The sequence below is a fragment of the Glycine max genome, chromosome 6, assembly GCF_000004515.6.
Source record: "Glycine max cultivar Williams 82 chromosome 6, Glycine_max_v4.0, whole genome shotgun sequence".
Lineage (NCBI taxonomy): Eukaryota > Viridiplantae > Streptophyta > Magnoliopsida > Fabales > Fabaceae > Glycine > Glycine max.
Genome location: NC_038242.2, coordinates 30493760 through 30510982, shown reverse-complemented (window position 1 = coordinate 30510982; position 17223 = coordinate 30493760). Strand labels below are relative to the sequence as shown.

General features: G+C 39.4%; 1 non-coding gene across 1 annotated transcript; it reads left to right on the top strand.

Moving 5' to 3' along the window:
- Nucleotides 1–515: 515 nt before the first annotated feature.
- LOC113001977 (small nucleolar RNA R71) lies at nt 516–622 on the top strand. The gene has a single exon (XR_003267508.1). It is a non-coding gene; the product is annotated as a small nucleolar RNA R71 (small nucleolar RNA).
- The last annotated feature ends 16601 nt before the right edge of the window (nt 623–17223 follow it).

Genomic DNA, 17223 nt, shown 5'->3' with positions numbered 1-17223 from the left:
TAGGGTGATTCCTCCATCCAGGGTTGTATCTGTTGCTGGAGAGGTCATAATTGTTCTGTTGTGGTTGATTTTGCTGCTGAGGTTGAGGAGGTCTATTGTAAATATTTGCAGCATAAGCTTCAGGCTGCTCAATTGCTCCAGGTTGCTGCATGGAAGGGCAAAGGTCTGTATGGTGGTCAGCAGAGGAGGACAAACCACAAACCCTTGCGATAGGTACAGATTTCTGATTCAAGGCCAGCTGGGTTACCAAGTTAACCAATGCATCCAGTTTTCCTTCAAGCTTCTTAGTTTCAGATGATGCAGATGGGCTTGTAGCTACCTCATGCACTCCTCTAATGACTATGGCATAATTTCTGGCGATAAACTGTTGGGAGTTGGAAGCCATCTTCTCAATTAAATTTCTGGCTTCAGCAGGAGTCATGTCTCCAAGGGCTCCACCACTGGCAGCATCTATCATACTTCTCTCCATATTGCTGAGTCCTTCATAAAAATATTGGAGAAGAAGCTGCTCTGAAATTTGATGGTGAGGGCAACTGGCACATAGTTTCTTAAATCGCTCCTAGTACTCATACAGGCTCTCTCCACTGAGTTGTCTAATACCTTAGATATCTTTCCTGATGGTTGTGGTCCTGGAAGCAGGGAAAATTTTTTCTAGGAATACTCTCTTAAGGTCATCCCAGCTCGTGATGGACCTTGGAGCAAGGTAATACAGCCAGTCCTTTGCCACTCCCTCTAATGAATGAGGAAAAGCTTTCAGAAATATGTGATCCTCTTGGACATCTGGGGGTTTCATGGTGGAGCAGACAATATGAAATTCCTTCAAATGTTTGTGCGGGTCTTCACCTGCAAGGCCATGAAACTTTGGAAGCAAATGAATCAGTCCAGTTTTAAGAACATATGGGACATCCTCATCAGGGTATTGGATGCACAAGCTTTCGTAGGTGAAATCAGGTGCAGCCATTTCCCTTAGAGTCCTCTCACGGGGTGGAGGTTGTGCCATGTTCTCAGAATATGCAAAATCAGAATGCTCAGAATCAGAATGCTCAAAATTATAATGCTCAAGATCAGGATGTTCAAAATCACCAATAACAGAATGCACAGATTCACCAGTAATGGAATGCTCAGAATGATCAAAAGGTATAAAATGATGCCTAACTAATCTATGAAATGTCCTATCTATCTCAGGATCAAAGGGTTGTAAGTCAGATGGATTGCCTCTAGTCATACACTACATTCAGCATGCACACAACTAGTTGCCTTATCATGTAAATAAAGGTGTAGGTTTGAACTACAGCTACCCTCAAATGATATCCAAATGACTTGAAATTTTGTGAGCAACCTTATAAAATGATGAGAAGATAGCACAAAAAAGTTCAGACAAAAATTCAAAGTCTAACTATGAAAGCTAAAAATGGTAAGTTAAGAAAAATAAGTGAATAAAACTTGAAAAATAAAAAACTTTTGACAGAATCGCTTTTTTTTTTTACGATGGAGACCTCAGCTGGCCTACGGCAGGCTGCCATGGCGTAGGAAATTTTTTTCTACCCCAAATGCATATATAATAATTGCGATTCTGATAACCGGAGCAAAAGTTATGGCCGTTTGTAGTTTTGACAAACACAAAATTTGCTACTTTTTTGGAACTTTCAAATCTGACCAAACTAAAGGCTTTAGCTATTTTTCCCACAAAATATGGATTAAAAGAAGTTACCACAAAAAAATTCAGCCAAAAATAACAACCTTAACTACTAAAACAAAAAATCACAAATAATTCAGCATGGGTGGTCGCTAAAATCCGTCTCTAATTGATTTCTACTACTACTCTTTTTTGCCGCAAGCACAATCTTCACAGCAAAACACCCAAGACTGAAACAGGGGAAACGCTTAATGGGAAAACTGAAACAGAACACACATTAAACAAAATACCAGGACACTAAACAACACTAACACACAAACTAACACAATACTAACAATTTAAACATAAAACACGAAAGAATTAAACACACAACACTAGCTAGCTATTATGAACCTTTGGACACTGCTCCCCGGCAACGGCGCCAAATTTGATCGAGGCCGTACCCGAATCAAAAAAACATGAAAATGCAGTAACTAGGAAGTGATCCTAGGTCGTTTCCCAACGAGCAGTGACAAACCAAATGTTCATAATATACTTGCAGTAACAGTAACGATTGGGGGGGGGTTTGTTTGTTTTATGATTAAAGAGCAGAACAAGTAAACTGGAATACGAAACTACTAATATTAAAAACGGGTTGTTTCCTCTGATTCAGAAGCCATTCTCTTATCCTGGGTTATGGAGAATTTGTCCCTAACAGTCAACCACTTAATCCAACCCTATTTCAATTTACTAAGCGAAAATCAACTTAGGGTTTTCAATACGTGATTAGGCACCATATACACCAGTTAGCCCTTCGTCCATTAAGCATGAACGCAAGTTAGGCTCAGAGGCAATTAATCGAACACGAAGCGTGCACTGATTAATATTCACGAATTTGGGATAACTGGTGAAGGGAAAACTTCCAGGAAACCACATTACAAGCGAAACCTCAAAGAGAGTTGGGCTTCGTCCTCAAAAGGAAACAACACCAGAAAATCTAGCCTTCCATGGATTCAAACAGAAAACGCAAATGAAACATGAAGTAGAAACGTAAATGAACAGAAACGTAAATGAACAAGAACGTAAATGAACAGAAATGTAGATGAAACAGAAACGTAAATGAGAGTAGAAGAAGAAGCAAGAACGAAATTGTAATTAGAAACAGAAAACGTAAAATTGCATTACGTGAACAGTAGCATTAAGCAGAAAAATGAAAACCCTAAAACAAAAGCTCTGAATAATGAATAGCATAATAGAATGCCTTGCACGAATCCCAAGGCTGCTATTTGAAAAGAGTCACTCAAAGTCACTGGGCCCTATTACAATACTCTGGCCCAAAACGAAATAAACACTGAACAACATAAAATAAAATTGCTAAATTTCCTAATTAACTAAGGTAAGCGCTGCTTAATTTGCCCTCTTCAAGTCCATAACCAAAATCCGGATTAAGCCCAATGTTTCATTAATTCCTGAAATTAGATTAAAAACATCAAATTAGCTAAATGAGCCCAAATAATAAAACTGCCTGATTAATTGAAAATTAAGACCAATCAATAATTAAAATGGTGCAAAAAGGGTTTAGAAAATAGAATAAAATGATGGCACATCAATGGTCTCTAGAGGTATCATCCCGTTTGAAAAACATATTGCGGTAGTAGGGACAACTAGCAACAATACGTTATCAAAGAGAAAAACTCTAGATGGGGGTTCACTGTTATCAAGCAAGTCGGAGACCTAGCATGACCACAGATTCACCTCCACTCCTTATGTTCCCATCGACCCGAGTATAAGGCCCCTTTTCAACTCCCCGTGTGTGCAAATAGTGTTGGTGTTTGTGTGCATCAAATGAATAAATATTTATCTCATGCATACATTTTTTAAAAGCACACTAAAAGCATCAAAGAGTTTATATATACAAGAACATAAGAAAAAAACAAAGAAAAAGAACAAAAGGGAAGTCATGATAAGGAAAGCACACTGATTGATTGGCCTAACTCTCTAAAAAAAGTTCCAGTGGAGTCACCAACTGTCGCAACCTACCTTTCGGCGGGAGGGCGACGCTGGACTCACGGGTGCGTCTTCCATGAAAGGAAAATGCGCGAAGTTGCCACCAACGTTTATCCGAGGAAAACATCGGAAAAACCGGAAAGGTGTGATCTACGAACTTTAGATGAAAGGTTCGGGAGTTATATTTACTCACGGGGAAGGTATTAGCACCCCACGCGTCCGTCACAAGGGATGGCAGCCTTTAATCAAGTGTGCAAATATGACTTCAAATTGTTTTTGTTCCCTTTTACATCTTTATGTCTTTTTGTGCCTTTTGTATTTTTTATCCTTTTGTGGTCGACAAGGGTGTTTCCCTTGCTCCTACGTATTCCTCAATTGTGATAAGGAAATTAGACCTACGTAGTTCTTTGAGAACTGAACGTTGGTTAAGTTGTTTTTATCCTCTTTTTTTCAAGATATATTTTGACCAAACAAAAGGTCGTTTTAAGGCGTTTAGACCATTTAAACGATCTTTTGATTCTTTTTGAAAAGGGAGAAAACATTAAGGCATTGGACCATTAATGATCTCTTGGTTTCTTGAAAGTAGTGACAAAGTTATGCGTTGGCTTTAGGCTTTCAAAAGTCCATTTTTAACCAAATAAAAGTGAAGAGGACCATTCAAGGCGTTGGACCTTAAAATGGTTTTTAGGTGGTTTTTGATGACAAAGCTTGATTTGTGAGTTAATTTTAGCCTTAGTTTCACTTTGGTTATTGGTCATCTCAATTAAGAAAAATCTCAAAAGAAGAACGTCCGATTGATTTTTTTAAATTATTTTATTCAAAAGATATTTTTGATTATTTTATTATTATTTTGCCTCTTTTTGGTTTTAAACGTGGTTACGGCGTGAAAGATCGGTCCAATTTTATTCTAACAGAGATTAAAAGATATTACAACTCTAATGATCGGTGGAAATTTATTTTATTTTTGATTAGGCGAGAAAATGACTTAAATAAGTTATTAAAGCACGTCAAAAGGGGGTACGGAAAGCAAACGAAATAAAAATAAAAGCTCATCAAACAAGTGGGGACCACTAAGGGCACATAGAATGAATTGAAAGGTTTGATTTCGGGAACTTACCGCTTAAAGACCGAAGAACGACAAAGAACGAACGAAGAACGATGAAGAACGGTGGAAAACCTTTGCGAAATCGCCCACGGAAACGACTCGGAAGCATTACGGAAGCGTCTCGGCTTGGATTTTCTTCATGGAAACAATTTTTCTCACTAATTTTAAGTGAATCTCATATACCAGGAGGGTTGAACGAATTTGTTCTGCCCTCCTTCCCCTATTTCTAGGGGAAAAGAGGGAGGTGGTTGCCGCCCAGCTCGCCCAGGCGAGCTGGGTTGCTTCCACCAGAAGGCACCGCCTTCTGTTGGAACATCCTGGAAGGCCCAAGTGGGTCTGATTACTATTTGCACACCCGTGTTTACTAAATACACCCCCTTTGCTTTTTTGCTGAATCTTTTTTCATAACGTTACGGAACTTTGCGAATTACGTAACGATACTTGTTTTCCTTCCGTAATGTTACGAAACTTTACGGACTACGCAACAACCCCTTCTTTGACTTCTGAAATGTTGCGAAACTTTACGGATTGCGCAACAATGCTTCCCTTCGATTTCCGGCATGTCGCGAACCTCCACGGATTGCCTAACGATGGGTGTTAAGTACCTTGAAGCGGTCAAGCAAGGGTCGCATGCTATCAAATAGATGGTCCCCGGACGAAATTAGGGTATGATAATTACCAAAGAGTTTTACTCTTTGGTAATCGATTACCAGAAGGTAGTGATCGATTACCAGTGTTTTAAAACATTAAGATTTCAAATTTCAAGAGTTACAACTTATGTTTAAACAGTTTTAAGTATTTTAAACTTGTGTAATCGATTACACAACACTTGTAATCGATTACCAAAGCCTTTAAACGTTTTAATTTTCAAAATTCAAAATGAAGAGTCACATCTATTGATGTGTAATTGATTACACCTTAATGGTAATAGATTACCAGTGACTGATTTCGAAAAATACATTTCCAAAAGTCACAATTGATGCAAGCTCCATTGGAGCTTGTAGGCCTAGGATCTTCTTCATCAATTGATTCCTTTGCTTCTTGGAAGATAATGGCAGCGGAATGGAGAAGGAAGAGAGAGAGGAGACGCCACTTCAAGGAGAAGATGAGTCTAGAAGAAGCTCACCACCATAGGAGGCCATGGATAAGAGCTTGGAGGAAGAAGGAGATGAATGAAGGGAGAGGGAGAGAAGAGCACGAAATTTTGTGCTCAAAAGGAGCTCTGAAATCTGAAGTTAATATTCAAATGATCAAAGTTGAAGAAAATACACACACATGACCTCTATTTATAGCCTAAGTGTCACACAAAATTGGAGGGAAATTCAAATTTCACTTGAATTTGAAATTGAATTTGTGGAGCCAAACTTTGGAGCCAAAATTTCACTAATTATGATTAGTGAATTTTAGTTATGGTTCAGTCCACTAATCCAAGATCAATTCCAAGATTCTCCACTAAGTGTGCTTAGGTGTCATGAGGCATGAAAAGCATGAAGGACATGCACAAAGTGTGACTATATGATGTGGCAATGGGGTGTAGTAAGCAAATGCTCACCTCCCCCTCTAAAATTTAATTGGATTGGGCTTCTACCAATTCAATTAAATTTATTTCCAACCACACACATCAAATATCCACTTAGTGCATTTGAAATTACAAAACTACCCCTAATACAAAAACTAGTCTAGGTGCCCAAAAATACAAGGGCTGAAAAATCCTATATTTCTAGGGTACCCTACCTACAATATGGATCCCTATATACAAGGACCAAATATAATGACATCCTAGTCTAATATGTACAAAGATAATTGGACTCAACCTTGGCCCATGGGCTCAGAAATCTACCCTAAGGTTCATGAGAACCCTAGGGCCTTCTTCAACAGCTCTAGCCCAATCTTCTTGGAGCCTCTTGCTCATGGTTCTAGTGATTGGTCCCTTCCTAGGGAGGATTGCATCAACAATTCTTCAAGTGACTTGTTTCTGAAGATTTTTTCAAAAGTCACAACTTTTTAAGTGACTAGTTTTAAAGAAATTGCCTAGAGTCACAAGCTTTGACTTGAGTCATCAAGAGATTATAAATATGTGACCATGGCATGAGTTTCAATGAATGATCTCTCATCTATCATCTATCTTTCAATCTATCTTTCAATATCTTCTTTCATCTCTTTCAACAGATCTTTCTAAATTATTTCTCTTCATTTTTCTAAAAGTTTTTTTCAACACTTTCTCTTCCAAGAAAAGTTTTTTGTTCAAAAACTTGTGCTATTCATCTTTTTCATTCACTTATCCCTTTGCCAAAAGAACCAAGGACTAATCGCCTGAATTCTTTTGTGTCTCTCTTCTCCCTTACAAAAGATTCAAAGGACTAACCGCCTAAGAATTCTTTGGATTCTTCCCTTTCCCTTAAGAAAAAGATTACAAATGACTAACCGCCTGAGATATCTTTTGTTTCCCCTTACAAAGATTCAAAGGACTAACTGCCTGAGAATTCTTTGTCTCAACACATTGGAGGGTACATCCTTTATGGTACAAGTAGAGGGTACATCTACTTGGGGATTTTTATACTGAGAACAAGAGAGGGTACATCTCTTGTGGATCAGTTCAAGTGGAGGGTACATCCACTTGGTTTTTCAAAGAGAACAAGGGAGGGTACATCCCTTGTGGATCTTTGGCTTGTAAAGGATTTTACAAGGTCGAAAGAAATCTCAAGAACCGCAAGTTGCTTGGGGACTGGATGTAGGCACGGTTTGTGGCCGAACCAGTATAAATCTTGTGTTTGTGTTCTTCTCCCCTACACTCTTTATTTTCCGCTGTGTACTTTTAATTATCGCTTTTACTTTTGGTTAAGTTTCTATTTATGTTCTTTACTTTCTTGACTTAGTAGTAAAAGCCTAATTGAATCTAGTAACATTAAGAAGGATAGATTTTTAATTAGTCAAGACACGTTCATAATTAATTCAACCCCCCTTCTTAATTATTCTGAGGCCACTTGATCCAACAAGTTGTATCAGTGCAGGGTTTCTTGTAGAAAGTTTAACAACTTCAAGATAAATGGCCTCTTTAAATTCTCTGTTTGTCAAAAGAAATTTCAGGTATAGGTCAAATCTGAAATCATTTCAAGATCATGATGAAGATCAAGTCAACTTATGTCTCATGACAAAATCTCATGAAAACAACGAGGAAGAATCTATAAGGAAGAAGTGGTACATCGACAGTGGATGTTCCAAGCATATGACAGGAGATGTATCCAAATTCACAACCATTTCCCCCAAGAAAAGTGGACATGTTACATATGGTGTCAACAACAAAGGCAAAATCATTGGACTCGGCAAAATAGGTACGAGTTCCTCTACTCCCATTGAAAATGTGTTACTTGTAGAAGGTTTAAAGCATGGTCTATTAAATGTTAGTCAATTGGGTGATAAAGGATATAAAGTATCTTTTGATTCTGAAAAATGTATTATCAAGCATGAGCATGACAAGAATATTGAGCATATAGGTTTCAGAGAAAATAATTTTTACATGATTGATTTGAAACAAAAATCTGAAAATGATAAATGCTTTCTAAGTAATGATAGTGATCCATGGTTATGGCATAAGAGAATTGCTCACATTAACATGGATCATCTAAATATATTAATTTCAAAAGACCTAGTTGTCGGTTTACCAAAATTAAAGTTTGAAACAGATAAGTTATGTGATGCATGCCAAAAAGGTAAACAAACAAAAGTATCTTTTAAATCTAAAAAGATTGTATCTACTACTCAACCATTACAATTATTGCATATGGATTTGTTTGGACCCTCTAGGGTCATGAGTTTTGGTGGTAGGTACTATGCCTTTGTAATTGTTGATGACTATTCTAGGTATACTTGGACTTTATTTCTTACTCATAAAAATGATGCATTTCATGCATTTAGAAGACTTGCCAAAGTCATCCAAAACAAGAAAAATCTCAAAATTATCTCCATCTGAAGTGATCATGGAAGTGAATTTGAAAACAATGATTTTGAAATGTTTTGTGATGAACATGGCATAGAACACAACTTTTCTGCACCTAGGACACCCCAACAAAACGGAGTAGTAGAAAGAAAAAATAGATCTTTAGAAGAAATTGCTAGAACCCTTTTAAATGACACACCACTTCCAAAATATTTTTGGGCAGAAGCAGTCAACACTGCATGTTATATTATGAATAGAGCCTTAATAAGACCCATTCTTAAGAAAACCCCATATGAAATTTTTAACAATAGAAAACCAAACATTGCTCATTTACATGTTTTTGGATGTAAATGTTTTGTCCTAAACAATGGTAAAGAAAGCCTAGGAAAATTTGATGCTAAGGCAGATGAGGGCATCTTCATTGGTTATTCCCTACATAGCAAAGCCTTTAGGATATTGTCGCAATGTGCCCTTTTGCGGGCAAGCGAGGGCGAGGCTCACGGGTGCGCTTTCCAAAGGAGGAAAGATGCCCGGAGTCGCCACCAACGTTTATTTGTGGAAAACGTCGAGAAAACCGAAGGAAACCGGTCAAAATGAAAATTCTAAGTTCGGGAGTTGTATTTACGCTTGAGGAAAGTATTAGCACCTCTTACGTTTGTCTCGAAAGACAATAGCCTATTTTTTAGAATTGTGGAATTGTGTTATCTTAACTTTTATTTCTTTTTATTTTTTGAGGTCGACAAAAGCGGGGCTTTTGCTCCTACGTACCCTCCTTAGGAGAGGAAATCAAACCTACGTAGTTCTTTCTTATGCGTGAATCAAGTGATTCTTTTTACTTTGAAGGGTGATCATTTTAAGGCGTTGGACCTTAAAAATGATCCATTTTACTTGGTAAGAAACAGAAATGATAAACTTTCAAAACCCTATTTTTTGTGGACGAGCTTGACTAGGCGAGTTGATTTTAGCCTTAGTTTCACTTTAGTCATTAGTCAATTCAATTAAGAATGAGGAATCCCAAAGAGAAAACGTCCGATTGATCTTTCGCTTTTATTTTAATAAAAGGTATTTTTTGATTATTATATTATTATTTTACCTCTTTTTTGATTTCCAACGTGGTTACGGCACGACCGAAGGGTCGGAATTCATTTTAACCAAAATTAACGGATGATACAATTCAAACGATCGGTGAAAATTTATTTTATTTTTTGATTAAGCGAGAAATGACTTAAATAAATGGCTTAAGCATGTCAAAAGGGGGTACGGAAAGTAAGTGAAACGAGAATAAAAACAAACGAAGAACGGTGAATAACGGAGGAAAACGTTCACAGATTTGCTTACGGAAACCTCTCGGAAGCGTTACGGAAGCACATCGGCTTGGATTTTCTTCACAGAAACAATTTTTTCACCTAAAACAGCTGAAATACCTCACCAGGGGCATTCGGGATCCTTAGAACAGCCCCCTTCAGCCTATTTTTAGGAAAAAGGGGGAGGAGGTTGCCGCCCAGCTCGCCCAGGCGAGCTGGGTTGCTTCCGGAGGAAGCAACCCAGCTTCAAAAAACATTTTGGAAGGCCCAATTCAAAAATTTCGAAATTTCTATTTGCACCCCCCAATTTTGATAAGTTCACCCCCCTTCTTTCGTAATTTACGGAAAAGTTACGGAAGCATATAGGACTTGATTTTCTTCTTTTTTTTCTCTTCCCTCTCACCCGTATTAAGTTAAATATGCTTATTTAGGATTATGGGATTTTTACGAAAACATTACGGGTGTCCCGGAAGCCCCGGAATCCCATTTTTCAACAAAAAGGGGGGTGTGGTGGCCACCTAGCTCGCCCAAGCGAGCTAGGTTGCCTCAACCTTAAGCAAGAAATGGCCCAGAAACCTCTAGAAGGGCCAGATTCAAAAATTACTATTTGCACCCCCCATTTTACTAAATACACCCCTTTACCTTTTTTTGGTAATTCTTTTTCCGTAACGTTACGAAACTTTACGAATTTCGTAACGATACCTATTTTCTTTCCGTAAGGTTACGAATCCTTACGGATTATGTATTTACTCTTTTTTACCTTTCGAAGAAGTTACGGAAACTCACGGATTGCGCAAAAACACCTCTTTTCGACTTCCGCCACATTACGGAATTTCACGGATCGCGCAAGCCTGCTTCCTTTTGATTTCTGAGACGTCTCGGGACTTCATTTATTGTGCAACAAAGGACGCCAAGTATCTCAAAGCGGCTAACCAAAGGTTGCATGTTATCAAGTAATAATCCCCGGACGAAATTAGGGTATGACAGTTGCCCCTCTTTACTTACCTCTCATCGGAGATAAGAGGAAAGCAAAGATAGGACACTGATTTCGTCCGCCTTGCCTTTTCTGTGATGACGACTCTCGTCTCCACTCCTTCTTCATTTCTTCTGCACAAAACAAAATACAAACAACAACCAGAACAACGAATATAATACAGATATACACATACTTGGCGAAGGAACCGATCTGGAAAACAACAGAATAACGTGCTTCCCAGTCACCAGAAGCTTCGCACTTGATAATGCAGAACACATGAACAGCGCTAGGCAATGACATTCATGGTGCTCCAAGCAAAGGTGGAGTATGGAGGATTGCCTTGAGAGTCCACACTTAGGCAATCATGAAACTCAGCTCCAAACTCGAAAGTGAAGGACACATGAACAACCCTAAGCAAGAACATTCAAGGGGCTCCGGAAAAGGACCGAGAATGGAGGATTGCCTTGAGGGTCCTCTCTTAGGCAATCATGGAACACAACTCCAAACTCAAAAGTGGAGGACACATGAACAGCCCTAAGCAATAACATTCATGTGGCTCCGGAAAAGGATGAGAATGGACGATTGCCTTGAGGGTCCTCTCTTAGGCAATCATGGAACACAGCTCCAAACTCGAAAGTGGAGGACACATGAACAGCCCTAAGCAATAACATTCATGTGGCTCCGAAAAAGGATGAGAATGGAGGATTGCCTTGAGGGTCCTCTCTTAGGCAATCATGGAACACAGCTCCAAATTCGAAAGTGAAGGACACATGAACAGCCCTAAACAATAACAATCATGTGGCTCCGAAAAAGGGATGAGAATGGAGGATTGCCTGGAGGGTCCTCTCTTAGGCAATCATGGAACACAACTCCAAACTCGAAAATGGAGGACACATGAATGACATCGCAATTCATTCATGTGGCTCCAGAAAAGGATGAGAATGGAGGATTGCCTTGAGGGTCCTCTCTTAGGCAATCATGGAACACAGCTCCAAACTCAAAAGTGGAGGACACATGAACAGCCCTAAGCAATAACATTCATGTGGCTCCGGAAAAGGACGAGACTGGAGGATTGCCTTGAGGGTCCTCTCTTAGGCAATCATGGAACACAGCTCCAAACTCGAAAATGGAGGACACATGAATGACAACGCAATTCATTCATGTGGCTCTGGAAAAGGATGAGAATGGAGGATTGCCTTGAGGGTCCTCTCTTAGGCAATCATGGAACACAACTCCAAACTCGAAAATGGAGGACACATGAATGACAACGCAATTCATTCATGTGGCTCCGGAAAAGGGATGAGAATGGAGGATTGCCTTGAGGGTCCTCTCTTAGGCAATCATGGAACATAGCTCCAAACTCGAAAGTGGAGGACACATGAATGACAACGCAATTCATCCATGTGGCTCCGGAAAAGGATGAGAATGGAGGATTGCCTTGAGGGTCCTCTCTTAGGCAATCATGGAACACAACTCCAAACTCGAAAGTAGGACAGATAAACAGCCCTAAGCAATAACATTCATGTTGCTCTGAAAAATGGATGAGAATGGAGGATTGCCTTGAGGGTCCTCTCTTAGGCAATCATGGAACATAGCTCCAAACTCGAAAGTGGAGGACACATGAATGACAACGCAATTCATCCATGTGGCTCCGGAAAAGGATGACAATGGAGGATTGCCTTGAGGGTCCTCTCTTAGGCAATCATGGAACACAGCTCCAAACTCGAAAGTGGAGGACACATGAACAGCCCTAAGCAATAACATTCATGTGGCTCCGGAAAAGGATGAGAATGGACGATTGCCTTGAGGGTCCTCTCTTAGGCAATCATGGAACACAGCTCCAAACTCGAAAGTGGAGGACACATGAACAGCCCTAAGCAATAACATTCATGTGGCTCCGGAAAAGGATGTTGGCGGGACCGAACGGTCCACCGGGTTTTTCCACCTAATAGGATAACATTCTTTTTGCAAAGAAAAATAAATCATTCGCAAGAGCACCACATCTTAGAGAAATAATATACTTGTGCCATGGGTAATCTTCCTTGTAACCGAGAATGAAGGGTAGGACGTCAACTTCTAGCTTTCAAATGAACACGTAGGGGAAACATGGGGCTAAGCTAAAAATAAATAACTCATGGTGTATAAAACTCACAAGGCAAGTGTTTTATCCTATTCCCAAACCAATAACTGCACCATGACTCTATTTTGCACGCGACTTCCTATCGAATCATAGATCAAACGTACGATCACGGACCAATAGGATTTTCTCGAGGTCAGCGTTTTTGGAGAGGAAGCTGGGTGTTTTGGTCTTTTCCTCTTTGTTCATGTGGGGTGGGATATTGCCAATCAAGAATGATTCTGAGTGGCAATATGGCTTTGGGGACTTTCTATCCTCTTTCTTTCATTGATCGGAAATTGCTTCTTTTCCCTTTTCACTTCCTTTTGATCTTTGATCGGGAATCCTTCCTTTTCTTTCTTTTGTTCTTTTCTTTATTTTCATCTTTTTCTTTTCTTTCTTTCCATTTCTTCCTTCTCTTTCTCTTCACTTTTCCTTCCCCATCCCTTTCTTTGGGAAATTGGGTTTTAGCATTCTATTCTCTTTCCCTTGAGGAGATTCCGCTCTCCTTTGCTTCTGGGGAAAGAATGAGGATTCCTTTTTTACAGGCCAAGGTTAAAAAAGGTCTAAGGTTATGTTTCAATGGGGTCTTTTATCGTGGGAACCCAATCTTGATATCTGGGGCGAAACAAATCTGGGTGACAAGGTGTCGGTCTCGGGCCGAACTTCCATATTATTCCATAAGGCACGCGTGACAATGATGATTTGAAAATAACGTGCAAAATTAGTCATGGCTATAGCCAGGGGGGCACTCAAGCATCCCGTTTATGGCATTGTGATACTACGGTTGGGGATTTACACAGACAGACCCAACGTTTCCAAGTTATGTTCTTTCATCAGTTCAATGAATTCATCCACCCTTATCTCGGTTCATTCCGGAAAATAAACTCTTAGCATCAGTCCCTTGTTTCCAGAAGATGCGTTTGCTCTTTACGAATGATTTATACTTCTTAACTATAACATGTCGACCTTTGCGGTCTTTCTTTCTCTTTACTTTTTGTTTTATTTTTATATATGTTCACTAAAACTATACACCTGTGGTCCTTTATGAGGAAAACCTTTCTTTGTACATCTATATTTTTATACATGACAAACTGTTTCTGTACACGCATTAGAACTCTTCTCTTTACGTCACACGGTCTATATACAAACCCTATTTATATTCAAAGATTTTCATTTTTCCCAACACACACTTATGGTTCACACAAAAGTTTCTTCATATACACTCGTTGCTTACACACACAAGAATTTCTCTCCACGCATTGTTTACACACACGGAATCCTTTTATACACACTTTCCTTTTACACACATATATATAAACAAAAACCTTTTTCTTTTCTTTATGAACATGACATTTATTCACAACGCTTCTTTCTTTTTATCAGGATTTTTGGTTCATTTTATTTTTAGGATGACGTTCCTAAATGAAAAACTCTACACGGTTCCAGAATTTCAACAAACACTATTGACAACAACGAAGTAAGCACTAACGCAATAGTCCAAACAAAATATATGCACAAAACAAATGACAATCGCAACAAAAACAAACGTTAGTCCCTCAAGTCATAAGATAACATGCAAATGGCAAATGATGGAACATACGAATTTGGGGATCCCACGGTCATGTGGCTCCGCATGCCACCAAACTCTTGGGTCACGGTAACAAAAAGTGGGGTGGTCGACAAAAGCAGGGCTTTTGCTCCTACGTATCCTCAATTTGTGATGAGGAACTCAGACCTACGTAGTTCTTGACAACTGTGAGACTAAAAATAGTCTCGGTGTTTTCTTCACCAAAATGCGAACATGCTTTAGTAAAGAGACAAAACTTCCAACTGATCAGAGCAACATATGCTTTTTGGATGAAAAACAATGTGTCTATCGGGGAAGGAGAGCATGCTGATGAAATTTTCTCATAACTGTAAATGAGATTTTGGATGTTAGCATTTCATTTCTAAACGACCATTTAGAGGAAACACTGGGTCGAACAAAGATAGGAGAAAATCACTCAAAGTGTATCAATCTCACACAGGTAAGTGTTTTATCCTAATTCCGAACCATAGATATGTCATGACTTGATTTTGCAAATCATTTCCTATCAAATCAAAGATTACATGCGTGATCATGGATCAATAGGACTTATTTTGGGAATGGTTTTTAGGTGGGGAATTTGGCTTTGAGTGTTTTTGCCTTTTCCTTTTCTGTTTTTGTTTAGTGCGTGGCGAGAAAGTCGCTAGCGCCCAGGATTTTGGTTGGCAATCAAAGGGAGAGGGCCACTTTGGGTCGTGGTTTCCTTTCTTTTTTGTTTACTTGGTGACAATTCTGTATTGTTCAGATGTTGTCTGGTCTAAAGACCTTTCTGCATGTTTCTTCTGTTTTCTTCCGATCCTTGATCGAGAATTTTTTTTCCTGCTTTCTCCCATTCTTTGATTGGGAATTTTCTTTCTTTTTTTTTGTCTTCTCCCTTTCTTGGATTGGGAATTTTCCTTCTCTTTGTGTTTTCTTCTGAGGGCAAGGATTGACATTCTCACCCTGGGTCAAGGTTTACGATAAGTTGGGATTTTGGCTCAAGGCTTGTAGAACGGTTGGTCACGATATATGTCAGGGTTTGGCCAGCGGTTCGGGGATAAAGGGGACGTCCCACATTATTTCCATGATACACATGCAACAATGATGATTAGGAAATTTTATGCAAAACTGGTCATGCATGCACCTATGTGGATACTCAAGCATCAAGTTTTTTATGGTTATGTGACACTAGGGCTCAGGATTCATTTTCCCTATTTAAGTCAACCCAGTGTTTCCAAAATACGTTCTTTTATCAATTTGTGCATTCATTCGAGTCCATTTTGGGCATTCGGAAAATTTTCACAGCATTCACTCTTCAGGTGTGTACACACATTTTTTTCAAAAACTGGTTAAGATCAGTAAAATCTTTCAAAGAAAAGTTGGAAATTATCTCTTTTCACAAGCATGTTGTTTTTTAGCTAGACAACCTTTATTATTTTTTATTTTATATTTTTTTTCTTCCTTCTTATTCTTTTCTTGCTCGCTCTCTTTTTGCTCTCTTTTTTTCCATGAGGTATTTTGCTACCTAAACATACGTATATTTTTGTGAAGTATTTTGCTATATACATGCGTGTCCCAGGTATCTTGCTACCTAAACATACATATATATGTTTTGTGAGATATTTTTGCTATATACATGCATATCCAAGGTATCTTGCTACCTAAACATACATATATATATTTTGTGAAGTATTCAAGGTATCTTTCTACCTAAACATACATATATACATATTTCTTTTTGTGAGGTATGACTACCTTCCGAGCTTGTGCTTGTTTTATTTAAATTCCTAGGATCATGAGCAAATAGGTGTGTCCTGCTATGACTTGAGAAACAAAGGTGATCAAATAACAAGCATAGATTTAAAAGGTACTAGGTTGCCTCCTAGTAGCGCTTCTTTAACGTCTTGAGCTGGACGCTTGATGGCTTGTCGGTCACGGACCTAGTACTTTGCTTACCTTTGGCTCTGGACTTGGTCGCTTATTGCTCGGCCATGGGTCTTAAGCAACGCTCTAACCTTTTTGTGGATGAGCTGAGGTAAACTCTAGAGGTGATGGTGGTGTGTCTGTTGCCCGCTGTCGGCCATCCCCAGGCTGCTGTGGTGTTTCACCCTGCGCCTGCCTGGGGACGCAGTACTTCTTGATGAAAGCTCGATTAGTAAGGGGCCTGATGCCCTTGCTGGAGGTGACAGGCACTCCGTAGAACTGACAGAGACCTGTAATTAGAGCTTGACAACTCCAAGACTCTGTTGGACTTCTTTGGGTCCACTGGGTGTTTTGCAGGCGCGATCCCTGCAAACAATAGATGAAATCAGAAATCAGTCGAGCGATGTGCATACTTACCTATGATGACATGACCTTGCCGGGGGGAACGGGCACCCTGTAGGACTACAGAGGCCCGTAACCAGAGCTGGAAACCCCAGGGCCCTGTTGGACTTCTCCGGGTCCACTGGGTGTCTCTGTGGGTGCGATTCCTGCAAACAATAGATGGTATCAGAAATCAGTTGAACCATCTGTATACTTACCTATGTCACGATGGCATGACCTCGCTGGGGGAACGGGCACCCTGTAGGACTGACAGAGGCCCGTAACCAGAGCT